This window comes from Triturus cristatus, chromosome 5_2, assembly GCF_964204655.1.
Source record: "Triturus cristatus chromosome 5_2, aTriCri1.1, whole genome shotgun sequence".
In the NCBI taxonomy this organism is placed as follows: domain Eukaryota; kingdom Metazoa; phylum Chordata; class Amphibia; order Caudata; family Salamandridae; genus Triturus; species Triturus cristatus.
In genome coordinates this window covers 989,177,573-989,198,168 of record NC_140588.1, presented here as the reverse complement: position 1 = coordinate 989,198,168, position 20,596 = coordinate 989,177,573, and positions in this window count along the sequence as shown.

Below are 20,596 nucleotides of genomic sequence, written 5' to 3'. Positions count from 1 at the left end.
TCTGAAGATGGCCGGTCCCGCAGGTCTCGTCACACCTACGAATCTCAGCTGGGCTGATGATGTAGGTAGAGGTCAGAGATGGCAGGGAACCCGGGTCTCGTCGAGCTGGGCAGTCTTGATCCGTGGGAGAGACGTGCAGCAAACCGCAAGCGCTTAGGTGGTGCCTGCTGGTGCAGGGTGGCTACTCCTTAGCCACAAGGGAGAGTCTTCAGAAATAGTCAAGAGTTCCTTTCGTGGAAAGTAGTTCAAGATTCAGAATTATCCAATTTGGGAAGGGGACTCGCTCCTACCTTTATTCTAAGAAAAGGGGCTGGCCCGTGACTAGGTCCTACCTATGGGTGGGGCCAGGAGGGGGGGGGTTACACCCCTATCCTTTGTCCGGCTTCGCCCCAGCTCAGGGGCAGGGTTGCCCCCGAAACTGGTTTGAGCCGGGCTATACACAGTGAGCACCGGGGTGCCACTTGCAATCACCTTCCTTTCAGCCCTGCCTACCTGGGATACACAAACCCTGTCTGGGATGGTGCTAACACCGCCCTCGACAGGAAACCCTTTGTCCAAGCTCCCCTCGCTGGAAGGTCTCCCAGCAGCAGGAGGTCAGACTTGTGTCTGGTGGCAGCATCCATCTTGTGATGCTGAGGCTTAAGTCCACTTTAACCGGGGTTCAAGGTTACTTCCATGTCGTGCCCCTCTAAAAGGGGGGAATGCTAACCCCATCGCCAGAACTGGCGAGGGGTTCGTATTCCAATTCGTATGACACCTTACTCGACATGTGTAGGTGATGCGATGCCAAAGTTAGCAAATAACCGCAAGGATTATAATGCATTTTAAAGTAGTTGGCCCGCGCCACCATGGAACGGCTATTAGGACTTGGTTCCGCAAGCCGTCGACGGGCTCAGCTCGCGCCAGAGCACCGTCCCACATGATTCCCCGCACTCTGCCTTCAGGATTGATAAGGCCTGCCATAGGAGTGACTGATAGGAATCCATGTGTCCATTCTAGGGTTAGGTATAGGAATACTACACCTACAGCAACGGGTGATTACACCACGCTGCCCCAGCTGTCGTGCAGCCAGTTGTGTCAGATTTGGGCGGCCACCCAGGGGTGGCATAATACATGCTGCAGCCCCTGGTAGGCCCTGGGTACACCGATGCCCTGGATACCTGTGGTATGCTGAGACAGGGACTGACAAGGCGGCCCAGTTCCAATTAGTGGATGCACCTAATGTACATGTGTGTTAATTTCGAGAGAGAACAGCTAGGCTGTGGGTCTGATTGGCAGGCCCACAGCCAGGGAAAGTCGTAAACCAATGAAGCAAAAGCAAAAAATCTGGGTGATCATAGGATTGCAAACCCTACTCTCCTACATGACCCCCCCCCAAACTTTGAGACAATAAGCTAACCTTGACCAGGTGAGTCTTCTTGCTCTAAGTGGAAATACCTGGAGAGCCCATCTGCATTGCCATGATCAGTGCCAGGTCTATGCTCCACTGTGAAGTCCATCCCCTGTAGGGAAATGGACCACTTAAGTAGTTTGGGGTTTTCACCCTTCATTTGATTTAGCCACAAGAGGGGCTTATGGTCGGTCTGAATCTTGAAGTGAGTACCAAACAAGTATGGCCTCAACTTCTTCAGGGCCCAAACCACAGCAAAGGCCTCCCTCTCAATAGCTGACCAATTCTTCTCTCTGGGGGTCAGCCTCCTGCTAATAAAAGCTATGGGCTGGTCATGACCATCAAAATTCAGTTGAGATAGAACAGCTCCCACACCCAACTCCGAAGCGTCTGTTTGGACAATGAATGGTTTGGAGTAGTCTGGACTCTTTAGGATAGGTGCTGTGCACATGGCCTGCTTTAGGTCATCGAATGCCTTCTGACAGCTTGCTGTCCACTGAACTTTTTTTGGCATCTTTTTACTTGTCAGGTCGTTTAGCGGGGTCACAATGGATCCATAATTTCTGACAAATTTCCGGTAATAACCAGTCAGGCCCAAGAAAGCTCGAACCTGAGTCTGGGTGGTTGGAGGAGCCCAGTCCTGGATGGTCTGTATTTTGCTCTCCAATGGCTGAACCTGGCCTCCACCTACAAGGTGGCCCAGGTATACAACCTGTGTCTGCCCTATCTGGCACTTAGTGGCCTTGATAGTGAGGCCTGCCCTTTGCAGGGCCTCTAACACTTTCCTCAGGTGGACCAGGTGATCCTCCCAGGTGGAGCTAAAGACAGCGATATCGTCCAGATACGCCGCACAGAAGTCGTCCAACCCAGTGAGAACTCGATTCACCAGCCTTTGGAAGGTGGCAGGTGCATTTTTCAAACCAAAGGGCATTACCACGAACTGATAATGCCCACCCGGGGTAGAAAATGCTGTTTTGGGCTTGGCCTCCTCAGCTAACCTGATTTTCCAATACCCAGCTGTCAGGTCAAACGTACTTAAGTAGTTGGCAGAAGCCAACCGGTCTATAAGTTCGTCTGCTCTTGGTATCGGGTGGGCGTCAGTCTTAGTGACTGCATTGAGGCCTCTGTAGTCCACGCAAAACCTCATCTCTTTCTTACCGCCCTGGGTGTGAGGTTTCGGCACGAGAACTACGGGACTAGCCCAGGGGCTGTCCGAAGGCTCAATGACTCCCAGCTCCAACATTTTCTGCACCTCTGTCTTGATGCAGTCTCTGACATGATCAGGCTGTCGATAGATTTTACTCTTTACGGGCAGACTGTCCCCAGTGTCGACCTCATGGGTACACCAATTGGTCTGACTGGGTGTCAGAGAGAACATATGTCGAAAGGATTGAAGAACCTGTTTACAATCCTTTTGTTGATGTCCAGAGAGGCTGCCACAAAAGACAACACCATCTACTGACCCATCGTCAGGGTTCTGAGAGAGCAGGTCCGGGAGAGGGTCACTCTCTTCCTCCTGTCCCTCATCTGTGGCCATGAGCAAGCCCATGCCCTCCCTGTCGACATATGCCTTGAGCCTGTTTACATGGAGCACCCTGTGGGGGCTCCGGGGAGTTCCCAGGTCTACCAGGTAGGTGACCTCTCCCTTTTGCTCAATGATCGTGTGGGGCCCAGACCATTTGTCTTTGAGTGCTGCTGGGGCCACTGGCTCCAGCACCCACACCTTCTGTCCAGGCTGGTACACAGTCAGGACAGCCTTTTGGTCGTGCCAAGCTTTTTGTAATTCTTGGCTCGCCTCAAGGTTTTTAGATGCCTTTTCCATGTACTCCGCCATCCGCGAGCGGAGACCGAGCACATAGTCCACAATGTTTGATGCCGGCTTTCTGAGAGGTCTCTCCCATCCTTCCTTTACCAAACAAAGGGGTCCCCTTACAGGATGTCCGAACAGAAGCTCAAAAGGGCTGTAGCCAACCCCCTTCTGCGGGACCTCTCTGTAGGCGAACAAGAGGCAGGGTATCAGGACATCCCATCTCCGCCGAAGCTTTTCAGGTAGTCCATGAATCATCCCTTTTAGGGTCCTGTTGAATCTCTCAACAAGCCCATTGCATTGTGGGTGATAGGGTGTGGTGAATTTGTAGTTGACACCACACTCCTTCCACATAGCAGTCAGATATCCCGACATGAAGTTTGCACCTCTGTCTGAGACAACCTCCTTAGGGAAGCCCACTCTGGAGAACACTCCAACTAGGGCTCGTGCCACAACAGGTGCTGTAGTGGTCCTAAGGGGAATAGCTTCAGGATACCTGGTGGCGTGGTCCACCATCACCAGTATATACTTGTGCCCTGATGCTGTCTGGGGTTCCATTGGTCCGACAATGTCGATCCCCACTCATTCAAAGGGTACCCCCACCACCGGCAGTGGTATGAGGGGGGCCTTTGTCGTGCCACCTGACTTACCACTGGCTTGGCAAGTGACACAGGAGCGGCAAAACTCCTTCGTATCTTCGGACATGTGGGGCCAGTGAAAGTGTGGAACAATTCTGTCCCAAGTCTTATTCTGGCCTAAGTGACCTGCAAGGGGAATCTCGTGGGCCAAGGTAAGAAGGAAACCTCTCAGAGACAAGGGGATGACCAGCCTCCTGGTCGCGCCAGGTTTGGGGTCTCTTGCCTCGGAGTACAGGAGTCCATCGTCCCAGTACACTTTGTGGGTACCTGTGGCGTTCCCTGCAGCCTCAGCAGCAGCCTGCTGTCTGCGGGGTTCAAGTGAGGGGCAGTCTAACTGTGCCTTCCCCAGGTCTTCCCTGGAGGGTCCCCCTGAGCCCAGAAACTCAACCTGACCAGGTTCAAGCTCTTTCGGCTCAGTTTCCCTCAGTTCTTTAAGGTCAGCCTCCTCAGAGACTTGATCCACGACCTGGGGCAAGGGGGAAGGCGAAGCCTTACCCTTACTGCTCCTTTTCTTGGAAGGTGTCTGGTCCGTTCTTCCAGGATCCAGCACCTGTTCAGTGGGGCATCTTTTGGCCTGTGACCTGGTCACAGCAAGGACATGTGCTGGCAAGCCTAACATTTCCATGTGAGTCCTCTGCTCCACTTCTGACCATTGTGACGTTTCCAAATCATTGCCCAACAGACATTCTACGGGGAGGTCTGAACTAACCACAACCTTTTTCGGGCCACTTACCCCTCCCCAGGAGAAATCAACAACTGCCATACTGTGATTGGTAGTGACGTTGCTGGCATTGGTCACTAGGTAATCGGCACCTAGCATGATCTGTCCAGGGTCCACAAAGTTAGGCGTCACCATGGTGACACTGGCACAAGTGTCCCTGTAGGCCTGAGCCACTTTTCCATTGATCAAAGGTGTCTGTCTGTATTTGCCCAAAGTATTGGGACTGGCATCAGGGGATATATCCATATCCCCTGTACAGACAAGGACGGCCTGAGTGAGCGTGCTGACTAAGTCGTCACTCCCCTCGGTTCCCAAGGTTAACCCAACTAATGCCTTGGGAGGCGCACTACCACTGCTGACTGTACTAGGGGGTGCAGGTGCCTCAGGGGCTGCAGTGGCAGGAGTTTGCCCTCCTTTCTTGGTGCACTCACTAAACCAGTGAGTCTTACTTTTACAGTATTGGCACCACCTTTTTGACTGGCCTTCTTGAGTCTTCTTCTTCTGTGAAGCCTGACCCCCACCCTCTTTGGTTTGTTGGGGACCTCTCGAAGACTTCTGGTCATTTTGTTCGTTCTTGTTACTACCCTTTTGGTCTGCTTTCTTCTGACCACCCTGGTTCTGAGTCTGGTTCTGCTTGACCCTTGTTCTGACCCATCTGTCTGCCTTCTTTCCCAATTCTTGGGGAGAGGTCAGATCCGAGTCGACAAGGTGCTGATGCAACAATTGGTTCTGACAGTTGTTTAAAATCTGTTCTCTCATGATAAGATTGTACAATCCTGTGTAATCAGTAACCTTGCTACCCAGCAACCAGCCTTCTAAAGCCTTAGTGGCACAATCGACAAAGTCAGTCCAATCCTGAGACTGAATTTTCTGGGTGTCCCTGAACAGCACCCGGTACTGCTCGGTGGTTAAGCCGAACCCATCAATCAGTGTATTCTTCAGGACTTGGTAGTTGTTTGCATCCTCAGCTCTAGTAGTGAGGAGCTTGTCTCGTCCTTTACCTTCAAAGGAGAGCCACAGTATAGCTGCCCACTGACTTGGGGGAACGCACTGGACAGTGCAGGCCCTCTCCAAAGCAGTTATCCACTTGTGGATGTCGTCCCCTTGTTTAAAGGGGGGCACTATTTTACTCAGGTGTCTAGTATCTATACCCCTGTCTTTCTCTCTAATGAGAATGCTGCCACCAGTGGGATCTAACCCACTTAATTTCTGCTCTCGGGCTAAGGCAAGTCTTTCTTTGGCGAGGGCAAGTTCTTCCCGCTCGATCCTCAGATTGACTTCCCTCATCTTCGCTTCATGCTCCCTTCTCTGAGGGGATGTCATTCCTCTCTGAGAAGATGCCTGAGAGACATGTGTACGAACAGATCTGTTAGAGCCTCTGGAGAGAGACCTAGCTCGTCCGTTCCCAATGTTAGGCCTGCTTGAGCGTGGGCCCGGGGCTCCCCCAGTTCCATTCTCATGCCTGTTTAAGTTGGTCCTCGTAAGCCTGCCGACTACCACTGGACCTTTGTTTGCCTCGTCTCCTGATAACTCCTCTTCGTCTTCCTCCTCTGTATGGAGGTCGAGGTCTGGGTCACCAAGGGTTCCCTCTAAGGGAGGCATGTTCCCATCAGCATTGGGGGGACCTGTGTTAGAGGACCTCTTAGCATCGTACGTCTCTAAGAGACCTATCAGAAATGCGATGGTAGGGTTAGAACCCTGGTTTAGCTTCCTGGAGGCACACAGTTGTCTCATCTCCTTGAAGCTAAGAGCTGCATATCGTGACACGACCTGTGGAGGGTCACTGACCACTAAGGGAGTCTCCGCAGACTCTCCGTGGACCGACATGCTTCTAGTGAGGTGTAAGTGATGCACCCACCTACACTATGTGTTTACCTACTGATCCCTTGCTAAGAGTTGTAGTCAGGGTGTGCTAAGCCCTGTTACACTACAACAGCTGGTTCAGTAGAACTCAGAGTATTCTAAGTTAAGTTATATGTACCTGGGTACTTATGTGATCTTTCACTTTGATATTCTTAGGATACGTGTGTGGTAAAACAACAGCAAGCTCAAATCCCAACCGCTGCTCACCAATGTGAGAAGTTGGCCTGATATGTAGTGCTCACTATTCTAGTGATCACTGTGTATCATTCCAAACGACCCTTGTTGATGATTGGTTGTAAGTCAACCGTATAGACCAGCTATCCTAGTAGCGTGGATACGAGCAGTCTTTAGGCTAAACTCTAGAGGGCGTGTTAAGCCAGCTGTTTTACCATCACATATACCCCTTGAACGCCAAGTGAAAGGACACCACACAAGTTGTTATGAAAATAAAGGATAGTTATTTATAACAAGACTACCCTGGCTCTTTATGAGTCAGGGAGCTAAGCACACTACAAAACTCTTATGAAAATACTTCAGTTGCACAATTTACACAAATGCCCGAGGGCACGAGAAACCATCTACACTAACAGTGAAATGCGAATGGTTAGAGTCTGGAGTTACTGATTCCGGAGTGATCCGATCAGTGGGACTAAACGAAAAAGGAACTGGACACTTGTAGAGCGAACCTGCGATGGAGCACCGAAAGGCTCGAGTTACCTAGCCCAGAGGCTGCGGCTGCGTGAGGTTCGGCAAGGTGTCGGGAGTCCTCGTTGTAGTCTCAGGAGCCTGAAAGAAGAAGTTGCTGGCAGGCGACCAGTGTCGATGTTCAGCGAGATCCAAGCCTGGATCGGTGATGAAGGAAACCTGAAAGCAGAGGGGACTCAGTTCTCAACCGCTAGCCAGCGATCGTGTGGGTACCAGGAAGGTACCGGCTGAAGTCACCTCGACCAGGTGAGTGGGTGACGTCGGACTCGGCTGTTCCTCGGACCAGGAGGCGCGGCGGCGACCAGGATGGAGGGCGAGCTGTCCCACGAAGGTATCTGCTGTCGATGATGCTGGGCCCAGGAGTGGGGCAGCAGGTCTTGGCAGTGGCAACCCACGCGGTGGAGTCAAGATGGCGTCTGGAGTGGACCAGGAGGGTCCGAGGTACTCCTCTGTTGAAGGGGAGCAAGAGCCAGTCTGGAGCACCCAGACCAGTGATGAAAGATTGTCGTGGTGCGTCGTGAAGAGGGCCACAAGCCGGTCGGTGAGTGGTCGGACAACGCGGTGAACAGCAAGGAGCGGAAGGGCCCCCACGCAGATCTCGTGGATGCTGGGGAGGTAGACTTCGGTGCTGGAGCTGCTCAGGGTTAGGGCTTCTCATACCCTAGGTGCACTCACTCGAGGGTCCCTCGGTGGGCGTGCTAGATAAGCGTCGTGCAGGTTCTGAAGATGGCCGGTCCCGCAGGTCTCGTCACACCTACGAATCTCAGCTGGGCTGATGATGTAGGTAGAGGTCAGAGATGGCAGGGAACCCGGGTCTCGTCGAGCTGGGCAGTCTTGATCCGTGGGAGAGACGTGCAGCAAACCGCAAGCGCTTAGGTGGTGCCTGCTGGTGCAGGGTGGCTACTCCTTAGCCACAAGGGAGAGTCTTCAGAAATAGTCAAGAGTTCCTTACGTGGAAAGTAGTTCAAGATTCAGAATTATCCAATTTGGGAAGGGGACTCGCTCCTACCTTTATTCTAAGAAAAGGGGCTGGCCCGTGACTAGGTCCTACCTATGGGTGGGGCCAGGAGGGGGGGGGTTACACCCCTATCCTTTGTCCGGCTTCGCCCCAGCTCAGGGGCAGGGTTGCCCCCGAAACTGGTTTGAGCCGGGCTATGCACAGTGAGCACCGGGGTGCCACTTGCAATCACCTTCCTTTCAGCCCTGCCTACCTGGGATACACAAACCCTGTCTGGGATGGTGCTAACACCGCCCTCGACAGGAAACCCTTTGTCCAAGCTCCCCTCGCTGGAAGGTCTCCCAGCAGCAGGAGGTCAGACTTGTGTCTGGTGGCAGCATCCATCTTGTGATGCTGAGGCATAAGTCCACTTTAACCGGGGTTCAAGGTTACTTCCATGTCGTGCCCCTCTAAAAGGGGGGAATGCTAACCCCGTCGCCAGAACTGGCGAGGGGTTCGTATTCCAATTCGTATGACACCTTACTCGACATGTGTAGGTGATGCGATGCCAAAGTTAGCAAATAACTGCAAGGATTATAATGCATTTTAAAGTAGTTGGCCCGCGCCACCATGGAACGGCTATTAGGACTTGGTTCCGCAAGCCGTCGACGGGCTCAGCTCGCGCCAGAGCACCGTCCCACATGATTCCCCGCACTCTGCCTTCAGGATTGATAAGGCCTGCCATAGGAGTGACTGATAGGAATCCATGTGTCCATTCTAGGGTTAGGTATAGGAATACTACACCTACAGCAACGGGTGATTACACCACGCTTCCCCAGCTGTCGTGCAGCCAGTTGTGTCAGATTTGGGCGGCCATCCAGGGGTGGCATAATACATGCTGCAGCCCCTGGTAGGCCCTGGGTACACCGATGCCCTGGATACCTGTGGTATGCTGAGACAGGGACTGACAAGGCGGCCCAGTTCCAATTAGTGGATGCACCTAATGTACATGTGTGTTAATTTCGAGAGAGAACAGCTAGGCTGTGGGTCTGATTGGCAGGCCCACAGCCAGGGAAAGTCGTAAACCAATGAAGCAAAAGCAAAAAATCTGGGTGATCATAGGATTGCAGACCCCACTCTCCTACAACCAGGAACTCATGGACCTCTGTGAACGCCGCCGCAGGTACGCAATAACACAACACACAACACATGGGCTGACACAGGGTCCAAATCCACATCAGACACCCTGGTGGGGACAGGGACACATCCACAAGGGCACCCACACATCACCCACCTGCCACCAAGTCACCCCTCTGCATTCTGGACACACAGCTACTGCCGCCATGCAGGAATGTCCCAGTCACGTCACCGCAGCGGTGAACACAAGGAAATACATGCGCACAATGCAGAAGGCAGGGCCAGTGCCAGGCATGGGAAGGGCATAAAGACCACAGAGCCACACCTCTACCCACCACACAGTAGCACACCCCATGAAGGCACATGCCATGTGCCCCTCCTGTGCACCACATGCACAACAACAAGCCAGGGCAATACACACCCTGCACCACACAACAAACAATCATGTAGACAGACACTGCAGGAGTGGCTGCACAGGAACACACAACACACAGCACAGTCGCACAGGGCCAGGGAAACACACACACCACCACAACACCACTCTCAGGGAAACAAAAATGAGGACAAGCACCAAATGAACACATACAAGGAACAAACATCCAAATCTACACACAGCCTGCTTAGTCACACATACATACCACAGACTGACACACAGACACATACACACCCCATATGCCAACAGCAATGGAGCACAACAAATAGGAAAACCAAAGTGGGATGCACACAAATGGAAGGCCAAGGAGACACACAACAAGCATGTGTACATCACATGCAAGACAAGGATCAGAGAACAACACACTCACACCATCAAAGCACACATGGCTGGTACAGGCAGTTATGTTATGTTATTTTAATTTATTCTGCGCACAGCTACTCGGAAGTGTCCCGGCGCTATAGACCGCTGGGGAACCCATCCTGGCTATCCCTGTGAGATGGTCCCTTTCAGGGTATCTCCAAGGTGAAACCAGGCATCCCCGGCGTCTGTGGGGGGCCGTTGTAGAGATGAGGCAAGCTTAATGCCCAGAGTTGCCGAGTGTGTTCCTGGTTAGAGTAGGTACCGAGGTGAGAATTATTGAGTCCGTTTTGACCCTGGTCCACGACCCTGCCGCGTCGGGAATTGAACCCTGGTCCCTGGCCAATTCTCTGCTTACGGATCTGCCGCCTTTAACCAGTGAGCCACACCTCTCCTGAGGACAAACCACAGACATCACAGTGCAACAACACAGGGAGACTGCAAGGCAAACCATGTAAAGGCACAAGGATGAAAGGAAGGCCCTGAAGTCAAACTGTGAACAGCCACACATCTATACAACTACTTCACAGGAGTATACCAGCAGCACTACACACAGGGACCATTGACACACGCCATGACTGACAAACACCAGTAGGAATCCACACATATACCCCCCTCACACCAGCAGCACACAACACCAGTGCCAAACACACTGAAGGCTGGCAATACTTGCCAGTCAACACACACACAAACAATCACACACCCTGGGGGTAGCCACAAACATCACACACACACACAGGGATGCCACAACAAATGTTTGCACAAAAACAACACACAAACACATGACCCAACAGAAACACACACAGAACCACAACAAGAACAGATATGCCCTGTGCAGCTAAACTGGGGAGAGGCAGTGGGAGCACAGACACAACAGGAGGGTGCAACATCATCACTCAGGAACAATGCACAGACAACATACCACAACACACACAAGAAGTGCACCATCACAGAAAAACACAGCCACATCAAACAAACAACAGATGCACAGGCACAAAAATCACACAGCAAACACAGCAGGACATCAGGGGATGCACAGCAGGCAATGACAAGGCAACAGACACACAGCACTGCATGCACAATAAGCAGTGTGTGCACACCAGGCATACCAGCCACACACAGACATCAGTGACAGAACAGCAGCCCACACAACAGCATACAGCACAGCACAAAGACAACAGCACACCCAGGAAGTGAAGCAATAACACTGACACTACACATACATCCAACACAACACCAACAGATGCACAAGTCCGGGACACAAAGGTGGAAACAACTTGACCAGAGAACTGGGCAGCCCACACCGTTGGACTGCATAAGAGCAACCATGACTGCCAAACAGCACCAGCACATCACATACAACCCATTGGGGAAATGCCCTGAGTGACACATTGACTCTGGACAAAGAACTGCACCACAAAGCACAGTGGCACAAATGAAGTGATGGGGAGGCACACACACATGGAAACCAAGGAGACAGCTGACACCAAAGTGAAGTGCACTGCATACCAGTAGGGGACACAGCAGGAATGTACCATACACAAAGAGAGGGAGTGCAGACCCACAATGGGTAGGCATCTGAAGCACAGATAGGGGATGGCATGACAACACACACAACATGCCACACTGGAGGCAAGAAGGCACAATCTAACAGCAAGGCATGCGAAAACACAATGGCAGTGTGGAACAGCAGGTCTGCACAGTCCCCACAAACAGCCACCAGACACATGGATGTGCAACAAAACACAACACTGACTCGCCAGTCACACACTCACAAGTGACAAAAACAACAAGTAGGAGTCAGACAGAACTGCAAGGACACACCAACACACTGTACAGTGCACTACATACAACTCACACATGTGCATACAACCACATCCACAGGGCTGAACAATCAAAACAACAGGCATACAACTCCTGGTTGACACATGTGTGTAGTTCACATTTTAGGGGCATGCACACATCAACACTCCCCATAAACTCACCCCCTTCACACCGCACACGACCTGACCATTCAAGAGCGCACATGGAAAGTAAGCCATGGGACTAGGATGACTGGCCATCACAAGATAAACACACACATACACCGCTGGGCACACATAAAGGAAGAACACATATACATGATGAGCCTGGAGAGCCTGCCTGCAAAACTATGTGCAGAAACGCACTCTGTGCCGGCAGTGCACCCCAACCTGACATGTGTACAATATAGCCAACATGAACTAATCAAGTAAATGACAACTGCTGCACATTGTAAAATTACACCATTGCCCCCACAAGTATCTGGTTCAGGAAGAACTGAAGACCCCGTCACCCCAGAAAATTGATTAGTAAGTGAGCCCAAACATTGACCATGTTGAAGTGGCACTCAGAGCATGTGGCACAGTAAACCATATACACACAGCAAAAGAACTTTATTCAGTAAGGACACTGACAAAATAGACAACAGGAGCAACTGTCTTTATTCACATATTGCACAGATAGGCACCATGACAAGAGAAGAGCAAGGCACAAAATGCAGAGCATGTCCATGAGAAGCTGCACAGGTAGGGGGCACACAGTAGTGAACGACAAGGCCAGTGGCCAGTCCAAGGTGCTGACTGAGTCCATGAGAAGCTGCACAGGCAGGGAGCACACAGCAGTGAACGACAAGGCCAGTGGGCAGGACAAATTGCAGACTGAGTCCATGAGAAGCTGCAAAGGCAGGGGGCAAAACAATAGGCCAGTGGCCAGTCCAAGGTGCTGACTGAGTCCATGAGAAGCTGCACAGGCAGGGGGCAAAACACAAGGCCAGTGGCCAGTCCAAGGTGCTGACTGAGTCCATGAGAAGCTGCACAGGCAGGGGGCAAAACACAAGGCCAGTGGCCAGTCCAAGGTGCTGACTCGGTCCATGAGTAGCTGCACAGGCAGGGGGCAAAATACAAGGCCAGTGGGCAGGACAAAGTGCAGACTGAGTCCATGAGAAGCTGCACAGGCAGGGGGCAAAACACAAGGCCAGTGGCCTGTCCAAGGTGCTGACTGAGTCCACGAGAAGCTGCACAAGCAGGGAGCAAAACACAAGGCCAGTGGGCAGGACAAAGTGCAGGCTGAGTCCATGAGAAGCTGCACAGGCAGCGGGCAAAACACAATGCCAGTGGCCAGTCCAAGGTGCTGACTGAGTCCATGAGAACCTGCACAGGCAGGGGGCAAAACACAAGGCCAGTGGGCAGGACAAAGTGCAGGCTAAGTCCATGAGAAGCTGCACAGGCAGGGGGCAAAACACAAGGCAAGTGGCCAGTCCAAGGTGCTGACTGAGTCCATGAGAAGCTGCACAGGCAGGGGGCAAAACACAAGGCCAGTGGCCAGTCCAAGGTGCTGACTGAGTCCATGAGAAGCTGTACACGCAGGGGGCAAAACACAAGGCCAGTGGCCAGTCCAAGGTGCTGACTGAGTCCATGAGAAGCTACACAGGCAGGGGGCAAAACACAAGGCTAGTGGCCAGTCCAAGGTGCTGACTGAGTCCATGAGAAGCTGCACAGGGAATGTGTGTGACTGTACCTTTCCATGGTCAGCAACACTGTCAGGGGGTAACAATGTGCAGTATAGGCCCACCTGTGTGAGAGAACGGTGTGTGAAGATAACTAACACTCAGACTTGGCTGTCAGGCAGACTGGTAGCTGGCTGTGTCTTGGGGACTGTCGGGGCATCTGAACGGGGAGAGAGAGGAACAGCTGAGGTAGAGCTATCAGTGGCTTGGCAAGCCGGAGGGCTCCTTGGACCAGGTGGTGTAGTGGCACGTGGAGGGGGAGTCATGCAGATGGGAGACACGGTGTGGCTTGGAGATTGTTGTGGAGGGGTGCCTTTCCACTTCTTGGGGATTCTAAATGGCTTGCCTGACTTTGGATCAATGGGAAGTGGTGTGGGCACAACAGGCACACTCACCACCAAAGATGCATCAGGTGCAGGTGCCGGCACCCCTCTGGTGATGTGCTGGACCCAGCGGAATGCTTTGCCTGGTTTCGCCTCTGCCCCCCTTTCCCTGTTTACTAGGTGTCACACCTACAGTGCACTCCGGCCCCTGCTTCACTGGGCTTGGAATGGGAGTCGAGGTGGTGGGTGAATCTGTCTTGGAGCCCTTCCTAGGTTTACCCTCTGCATGCACCACCTCCTTGGTGAGCACAGACACTGTATGCTTCTCTTTGCGCTATGTTTTATGGGCAGGAGAGTCCTTGGATGGGGATGCCTCTGAGGCATGTGTGCCTGGGGCCTGCTGCTTTGCTTTTTTTCCACTGGTGTCACCCTGCGCTCTGGGGTGGCTTTGGTCTTCTGTGGGGATGGTGTCTGCGGCCGGGACCGCTTGGGTTGCTGCTGCTGTGTGCTCCGTGTGCTGTATTGTGACTGTGATGTATGTGGACCGTGGTCACTATCGACAGACATGGCCACTGCCAGGGGGGTGGACAAAGGGACCGGAGCTGGACTGTGAGTATGTGCCTGTTGAAGGGCAGACGTCACTGTCGATGACAAAGCCTGGACTGTCCGGTGCAGCTCACCCAAGTCAGAATGAATGCCCTCTATGAAAGCAACCACCTGGGCCAATTTTTTGTCGTGGTCAGTGAAGGCATTGAGGAGAGCTGTCTGGCCTACATACAGCTGGCGCAAAAGGTCCACAGACTCAGCACTGATGGCAGCAGGGGGGACAGGGGCAGGCGCAGCGGTGCCAGGGGTGAAGGACACTCTTCCCCTCTTACTGAGGCGGACACGGGCAGCACCAGAGGATGTGGCTGGGAGGGTGGTCCCCGTTCCCTGTGCCCTCCAACATGGATGCATCCTCGCTGGCATCAGATGATGTGGTGCTTTGCGTCTCAGGCTGGGATTCCTCCAGCAGACTCCTGTCCCCCTCTGAGGCACTGGTGACATCTGTGTCACTGGGCTCCTGTGCAGCTGTTGTGCTTGTTTCACCCCCACTGGTGTCCGTCTCCTGACACTCCGTGACCACAGGAGATGCTGCACGAGAGAGAGAGATGTAGGGTCAGGTCAGTGACAGCAACAGAACAAACATATGCAAGCAATGCATTACAAAAGATGACCAAATCTACATGTTGCACACCACCCTATGCAATCACATCGTGCCAACTCACTATATAGACTCAAGCAGTGCGTGGAAACTGGACACTCAGGCATGAGTGAGCCATGTGAAGACCACACAGCACAACACCATGCTTGTGGCTCTGTTCAACCAGACACACAACTAGCTCTGAGCACACCTAGGGACATGATGGGGGCACACTACTTGTTGTCAATGGCAGATCTGGATGGTACAGGAGGGGACAATACAGACCCAGACTACAACATGACAGTCCACAATGGACATTAGCCCATGCCACCCACCATGCTGTACTGTGGGGACAATAGAATGGTGCACATTGCTGTCAGATGTGTAGGCCTCCCCAATTTGGGTGCATGCAATGGACGCATTGATGAAGGCACAGTTAGATTGGGCACACTGCCGTTCCCTCCCATGGGATTCCCAAGACAACCCCAGTGCAGAAGAAACCTGAAGATCACAACTCAGAATGTAATGTGAATGCACAGCATCCAAATCACCGTTGTCAGTACAGGTAGGGCAAATGCATGCCACCGGCACCCAGCCCAGCAGCCACTTACATGCCACAGCATCACACTACCAACATCACATAGGCAAGCGCTGGCACAGGCTCTGTACACATGCAGCCACTCCCAGCCAAAGTCACCCTCCGCAAATGCTCACCCCTGGCTTGCTGCTGATGCTTTTTCAACTGTGCATCCAGCTCAGGCTGTGTCACTGCTAAGATGCGGCCCATTAGTGGTCTCATGCTGCGCCATGCCAAACGCCCAGTGCGAGGAAGTAGCCCCAAGGTCATCTCCGCCACGTTCTTTGCCAGCCGGCTGATGTTGTCGCACCTCTTGTGGCAGTGGGTGCGCCGTTGGTTTGAGACCCCCAGAGCTCGAACCTTTGTGGCAATGGCCCTCCACACGGCCTTACGCTGGTGTACCTTGAGCTGCAGGCATGGGAGACAAAAGGGGGAAATGATCAGGTACACAGTGTTATGTACCAACAGCTATCAGTATAGCAGCAAGATACAAACTCATCACATATCCAACGATATGTCTATCAGAGTCTAGAGTACATCTCACATGGTACATCTGCATGAGAAAAGCTGATTTGAATGCATGCAGGTGTGAGGGGGAACACAGTCCCTGCATATCTCACACACATGCAGGATGCCAGCACTGGAACCCCTATGTAGCCTGCCCACATCTCTAGTCCATTGTTGGGTTGAGCAACACATACATCACATATCAACCTGTGGGGGGGGTGACCCACTGTGTCCAGGACTGCACAGCCCCAATGTCCCTGCCCTGTGAATAGATAACTGTGTCATGGATGTCAAATTGAGGGACATGATCTCACAACTACAAAATTCCGTTCGCAAGGGTGGTTGTGTGCAATCTACAGTGCTGGGATGGCCCAAAGCTGGAGTGCAATGTGAAAAGACTGATTTCATACTCTGTAAGTGAAGTGATGTGTCCTTGTCTTTGTAGACGTGGACTGTGCTGCCCAGCTGGGCTCACACTGAGATGGCCTACAGGGGCACACACAGCCATCCAGCCAAGCAATCACTGTCCTGACTATAGCATGAACAACCTTCTGTGTCACTGTATGGCTGGCAACACAACACAGATCACTCATGCATACATGTGCAGGCATGGAAACCTGTGGCATTGGGTACACACACCCTCCCCCTCCTCGCTCATGAAGGGACTGGCATGTATCTTCTCTGTCTTTACCATCACTGTGGACATGAGAGAACAGCGGCGGAATTGGGTGGTGAGGGGTCTCAGGCAGCAGTCCCTGGAGGCAGCAGCAGCTGAGGGGTCTCTGGCAGCAGGCTCTGGAGGCAGCAGCAGGTGAGGGGTCTCAGGCAGCAGTCCCTGGAGGAAGCAGCAGGTGAGGGGTCTCTGGCAGCAGTCCCTGGAGGCAGCTGCAGGTGAGGGGTCTCTGACAGCAGTCCCTGGAGGCAGCAGCAGGTGAGAGGTCCCTGGCAGCAGGCTCTGGAGGCCGCAGCAGGTGAGGGGCCTGAGGCAGCAGTCCCTGGAGGCAGCAGCAGGTGAGGGGTCTCTGGCAGCAGTCCCTGGAGGAAGCAGCAGGTGAGGGGTCTCTGGCAGCAGGCTCTGGAGACAGCAGCAGGTGAGGGGTCTCAGGCAGCAGTCCCTGGAGGCAGCAGGAGGTGAGGGGTCTCTGGCAGCAGCTCTGGGAGCAGTGGAAATGTGAGGCTCAATTCCACACATATATAGCCCCCTGGGGTCGTTTCAAAGGTGCCAAGCTACAGTAATTGGTGGTCCAGGTCTGCCTCTTTCAAATGCATCCAATGACAGCCCCCGCGGTGGCGGAGCACGCCTACCGCGATATTCAAAATTGCATCATGCCACGGCTATCGAGCTTCCCATTGGCTCTAGGGCAAGCTCCATGGCGGGGACACACCGCCGGGGCCCGGTGTGCGCTAGTGCTATGGTGCTTCTTTCAAATGCATCCAATGACCGCCTCCGTGGTGGTGGAGCACGCCGACCACGATCTTCAAAATTGCATCATGCCACCGCTATCGAGCTTCCCATTGGCTCTAGGGCAAGCTCCATGGCAGGGACACACCATCGGGGCCAGGCGGTAGCTACCGCGATTTAGGTGGCGGAGCATGCCAACCTCCATTTCCCCATGTCTCCATGCCTATCACTACTGCACTTGTGTGAATGGGGGTGCTGGTGACACACCGCCAGGGCCAGGCGGTAGCTACTGCGATATGGGTGGCGGAACATGCCCCACTGCCATTTCCCCATGTCTCCATGCCTATCACTACCGCACTTGAGTGAATGGGGGTGCTGGTGACACACTGCCGGGGCCAGGCGGTACCTACCGTGATATGGATGCCATACAATGACACGAGGCACCGCGATTTAGGCGGCGGAGCATGCCCACCGCCATTTCCCCATGTCTCCATGCCTATCACTACCGCACTTGTGTGAATGGGGGTGCTGGTGACACACCGCCGAGGCCAGGCGGTAGCTACCGTGACATGGGTGCCATACAATCGCAATGGCCATCTGGCAAACATCAACAGTGCACAGTGCCCACATGGTCAATGGCATATCATTGTGCACACGATGCCAATGTTCCATTTACTCCACTGATGGCTACACATGCCATGTTTGTGTGTGTGATTTCGTAGATTGGCCTGTACTCACTCACATGTCACTTATGGATTTGATGGTTGGGTGGGCAGGACAGTGTTATTATGGACTCTACAATGTGTACATATGTCAATGTGTTGAGGTGCTGTGACAATCACAGCAATGCTCGTCTTAATGAATGATGATCCATTTTGCTTTGCCTCTCATGTCTGCTCATGCACACATTCGTCATTCCTGCGCCGACGGTGGTCATTGTGTGGTGGATGTGTGCCCGGTTGTAATGCCGCATTAAGGTGTGACAGGTACAGCAGCTAGGTATGAGACAGTGGGTTTGATTTGTTGCACATATGCTGGATGCTATACTCCCAGGTGTGCCGATGTAAAATGTGGCCATCTCCCTATGTGCATTCACATTGATCAAGGTGGTGTTTGAGGTACTTGTCTTGTGTAAGTTGAAAGGTGTGCCCTTTGTGTAGCTGAAGGTGTCCCTACATGTAAGCTGGTCTGTAATTCAATATTGATGGCAGTCATTGTTGTTGTTGTGTCATCCAGAACGTGATATGCTGTGCACATCTCATGATGTATTGCATTGACATGTGTCCACTATCATCTCAAATAGGAGGAGGCCAACTTTGAATCGTCACTTGACGGTGCTGGAGGACATGGAGGATGTTGCGATCATACGGAAATGCCGTCTGGATAGAGCCACCCTGAAAACCCTTTGTGATCTGTTGGAGCCCCACCTTCAGCCTCGCCGGACATATCCAACAGCTTTCACGACTACTTATAAGGGGATGGCAGTCCTGCATTTTTTTGTCACTGTATCATTCCAAGAGACAGTGGCCAGTGCTGGTGGGATGTCACAACCGATGTTCAGCATGGTGCTGCGTGATGTACTTTCCGCCATGATGATATACAAGGACAGATACATCCATTTCTCCAGGGGTGCTGAATTGCCAGCTGTGAAGGGAGACTTCTATCCCCTTGGACACATCCCCAATGTTGTTGGTGCCATTGATTGCACCCATGTAGGGCTTGTGCCACCACAAGCCAGTGAGCACATTTTCAGGAATCGCAAGCATTACTACTCCATAAATGTGCAGGTGGTGTGCCTGGCAGATATGATCATCTCCCACGCGTGTGCCAAATTCCCAGGCTCGGCCCATGACTCCTACATCCTGCGGAACAGCATTGTGCCCCAGCTGATGGCTAATCTGCTTCCAGAGTGTGCATGGATTTTGGCTGAGTATGCCTAGTCGTATTGCATGCTGGATGTGTGGGCTGCTGCCCTCAGCCTCAGCGACATTGCAATGTCTATTTGTGTTTGTCATACCTAGGTGACTCTGCATATCCCAACCGTCCCTGGTTGCTGAGCCCACTGAGGAATCCCAGGACCCCAGCTGATGTCCGCTACAATGAGGCACATGGGAGGACACGTCGTGTGGTAGGGCGTACTTTTGGTCTGCTCAAGTCACGTTTCCGCTGCCTGGACAAGACCGGAGGTGCACTGGCATACTCGCCCGGGAAGGTGTGTCAGATTGTAGTGGCATACTGCATGCTCTACAACCTAGCCATTCGCAAGGAGATTCCCCTGCTCCTGGATGATGGTGAGGACCCAAGGCCCCAGCCTGCAAACCAAACCGGGGCCAGTGATGAGGACAGTGGAGAGGAGAACGGTGTTGACCTGCGTGAACAGCACATCACATGCTACTTCACTTGAAGGTGGGTGACAATGTGCAACATACCCATTGTCTGCTGATATTGCTGTTGTCGTGAAGGGGCATGTGAGAATTGGAACAGCAGACAGTTGTAGACCCAGCGGTGTTTGGCAATGTTTCTGGGACAGGTCATTTGGGAACATCTACAGGACGTGTATGTTGATACTTGTTGCCCATTGTGACGTGTGCATGTTGGGTTATCCTGATGGTAGGGGTTGTGTGATGTCTATGATGCCACACCCAGACCAGTGAAAGTAGTTCTGTTGTGTTTCCCTAGGTGCCTTCAACTTCTCCTTGCCAACATGCAGCCCATGCTCCTGGTACATTGTGATCATGTTGAAGGCTGTACATCCTGCAATAAAGACGGAGCAGACACAACAGACACAACAACATGTGTGTAAGAATATTTTATGTGCAATGGTGAAATGCGAGGGGGGTGTACATTTCCATTGGGGGTGGGGTGAAGCAGTGAGTTGACAGTTGTGGTAGATGAGATAATCGAGTAGTCACCACATTGATGTGGTGACCCAGTCCAACAGACAGATGCCATTCACAAGGCAGTGTGGGGAAGGACAGTCCAAAAAGTCAATGCAGTGGTGGAGAGGGTTGCCATCATGGCTGGGTCCATGACAGGCGTCTGGCAGGTGCTTTGCCTCCAGATACTCCCAGGGTCTTCTTGAGATGG